General features: G+C 53.1%; 1 long non-coding RNA gene across 1 annotated transcript; it reads left to right on the top strand.

Annotated features, from left to right (window-relative positions):
• Positions 1–360: 360 nt before the first annotated feature.
• LOC123385378 lies at positions 361–2,749 on the top strand. Its single transcript, XR_006597796.1, has 2 exons — positions 361–633; positions 2,564–2,749. It is a non-coding gene; the product is annotated as an uncharacterized LOC123385378 (long non-coding RNA).
• The last annotated feature ends 643 nt before the right edge of the window (positions 2,750–3,392 follow it).

Genomic DNA, 3,392 nt, shown 5'->3' with positions numbered 1-3,392 from the left:
GCTCTTCTGCCAGAGCTGGGGGGAACAGCACCCTGGACTTTACCCTCCCTTTTGGGCTCACAAGTTCCCCGGGCCATCTGCCCTTAAAGGCACACATGGCCCAAGGCCAGCCAAGAGAGGAGGAAGCCCCTGAGAGGATGTGTTCAAAAGCACCACCATCCTCGTCTTCGGGTGTCACCCCAGGCCACCCCTTTGTCACCACCTCCCACCCATCCTCATAAACACTGACATCTGGGGCTATCGGTGACTGGACAGGTAACCATTAACCCCAAGAGAAGGTCCTGGCCCTTTAAGGCTGCCCTGGGAAGAAATGACAAAATCACCCCACTGGACTTTGTGCCCTGAGGCTGCTGGGGAAAACACGGCCTGGGAGCTGCACGCAGCCTGCTCAGGCAGGCCCACAGCCAGGAAGTCCCTTCCCCTCTCCCTTCCTCTGACAGGTTTGCCCTCTGCTCTTGAGACATGGGGACTCTGCTGTGCACGCAGGTCTCCGAGAGGCATCTTCTCTCTGATGGGCATCCTCTCTGCCCCAATCACTAGGCTTCGTTCGTACCCCCACCTCCTTCCAACGGGTATCTCAGCCTGAGCCGTCCTTTCGATGACCATTGACCACTGTGCGAGGAGGGGACCCTGGTAAGGACCACCCTATCTGGGCCCAGCACCCAGCCCAGAGCCTGAGTGCAGCCCGGCGAAGGCAGTGGCCTAGTGAAGACAAAGGGAGCTGGGCGATCTCTGGGAGAGAGCACGGGTGGGAGTCGGAACACTTGGATTCTGGACCCGGTTCTACCCTGAGTCACTGTCGGGCCTCAGGAGTATCTCTGCCCATCTCTGAGCCAGCATGTCTGCCTGCAGGGGACGGGCCCTCTCATTGCTAGCTTGTGTGTGTGGCTCCAGACGGAGCAGGGGTTGCTGATACAGGATATGACCTCCATTCTCCTCCTCTCCATGAACCAGGCCCCCAGTCGGGTCACGGGCTAACGGAGATGGGCAAGAACTCTCTTAAACAGCTTACACCAAATGAATGGTTATGTAAGAATCTTTTAAGGGCCTACGTGCCGCCTCCTCGGGGAAGCTTTCTCGGACCGCCCCAACATTTGGTTCCAGCACCGAGGACTGCTCTGATAAATATCTCACCTCCTTGAGGTTAGGAACTGTATCACCTCCAGCTCTGAGAACCCGAGCCTACTATCGAAGGCTCTGGCCAAACATCTTTTGAGTGAAAAACGAATAAATATCAATGGTTTTTAAATATCAGCGCCACACACAAAAGGAGCCCCAGATCTGAGTCATGATATGCAGGTTGGGCCAAGACAGGCCCAAGCTCTTTCATTCAAAAGCTGGGTGACCTTGAGAAATAATCTGACCTTCCTGGCCCCCCTTTTGGCACAGATCCCACAGGCCAGTTAGCTAGTAAGCATCAGTTAGTGGTCTGCTGTGTGAGCGGCACTGGGGTTGGGGGGGGGGGGTGGTCAGGGGGCCACATGAGAGAATTAGAAGACACGGTCTCTGCCTTCACAGAGCTCGCTCGTGGTTGAACATACATCTGAAATAATAGCAACAGTGAGTAGAAGTCAGGACAGGATAGACAGGCAGACCAAAGGTAGGAAGGAGAGGATGATAAGAACAGGGTGGAAGTAATCCCAGGAGGTTTCCTAGAGGAGGTGAGCTCTGAATTGTAGACCCAGGATACTAGTCTCATTCCTCCATTCACCCATATTGGTTCAAACAGACATTGGCACGAGACGGGCTTTGAGGATACAATGGTAAAACAAAAAAACAAACAAACAAAACGCTGCCCTTCCCACCAGTAGCTTACAGCCTCACTAGGAAGCTGGCCTCCAAACTCAGGTGACCACATAGCCTGAGATCTGACCTGACAGATATATAAACCACATGCCACAAACTGGAAGAGTGGGGAACGTCTCAGAAGGCTCAGTCTGGAAGAAATACCCACCAAACTCTGCTAGTAGAGTCTAGAACGTCTCAGAAGGCTCAGTCTGGAAGAAATACCCACCAAACTCTGCTCAGTAGAATCTGAGCTTCTAAGGGAGCAAGAGACACAGGACAGCAGGAACCTTATAAGGCAGATAAAGTTATTGAGGACCTGTTGTTTCTCCGGGTTCTTGGTGACCTCACCTTTGACCAACAATTTCCTGGCACCGGCTCAGGCTGCCAAGGGGGTGGGGGTAGAGGGGGAGGAAGAGGAGGGTAAACAGCAGGTGAGGCCAAAGGTGGCTTTGGAAGGGAAGGGGCACATTCCGAAAAGTCTCCCCAGCCCGAGGCCGGCAGCAGGAGCCCAAAGTCCGATAGCGAACCCACACCTGCATTCCAGCCATCTGAAGAGCCATAAATACCTGAGAACCCACCAGAAAGGATGCTTCCAGCTGCCTGGGAGTTGCGCCCCTCCCCAACTCCACAGCCCAGCTCCTGTGCTCCCCAAACACCCCTTTCTCCGGGAGGCCTACTGGATTCAACGGAAGGAACCAAGGATTTCCACCTGGGAGTGACCTCTCCCTACTCCGCCTCCTCATCTTCTCCCTTCTCCTTACTCTCCTTGGCCCAGACTGCCAGCAGGAGACCCCCCAGAGCCAGAAGCTGGGTTCCACGCCTGCTCTGCCACCCACAAGCTCTGTGACCTCAGGCCAGTCACCGAACCTCACCAAACCTTGTCATCTGGAAAACAGGGATGCTGACAGGGAACACTTTCACAGGGCTTTTGGAAAGAATAAATGAGATAACGTACACGAAATAGAAGTAGGCATCATGATTCTAAAAGCTGGATGCTACTCTGGTATCACCCAAATGTCTAACTTACTGAGGAGGAAACGGGTCCAAAAGAGACATGAAAAGGTTAGGAAATAGGGTACTCTCTCTTCTTCCTCCTCCTCCTTCTATTACGCATCTTAGTCAACCTCGCCTTCCAAATATGGGCTCCTAAACTTTAGGGGGCACAGATCCCTCGGAGCAGGCAAAAGCAAATAACTTTCCCTCCCCCAGATACATTCATTGGCACATCCCCAAGCCCGTGTGAGTAATTTCAGACGTTCATTTGCCTCAGGTTGGAGATGTTTGCTCTGTGACAGACTAGAAAAAGAAACTGTCACGGTCCTGAAGCCATGCTTCCATGGTCACGGCCCCAAGGAAGCAGGAAACTACAAAGGGCAAATCCTAAACTTGGGGGAGCAAATCTCAGCCAAAGGGTCCCCCAAAGCCAGGCCTCAAGGCCCTGGGAAGGAAGTCCTGTCTGAGCCCTCCTCCAAACTGCTCACATCCTCTCCCTACCCTCACCCATTCCCAATGCACAAAACCTCCCTGAGCTAGTTAATTCCATCTTGGTCCTTGAAAGTCAAACAGAATCTTAGAGACTATCTGTACAAACCTCTTTATCTTTC

This window comes from Felis catus, chromosome B2, assembly GCF_018350175.1.
Source record: "Felis catus isolate Fca126 chromosome B2, F.catus_Fca126_mat1.0, whole genome shotgun sequence".
Classification (NCBI taxonomy): Eukaryota; Metazoa; Chordata; class Mammalia; order Carnivora; family Felidae; genus Felis; species Felis catus.
The sequence above is the reverse complement of the archived record's forward strand: the minus strand, read 5'-3'. Positions and strand labels throughout refer to the sequence as shown.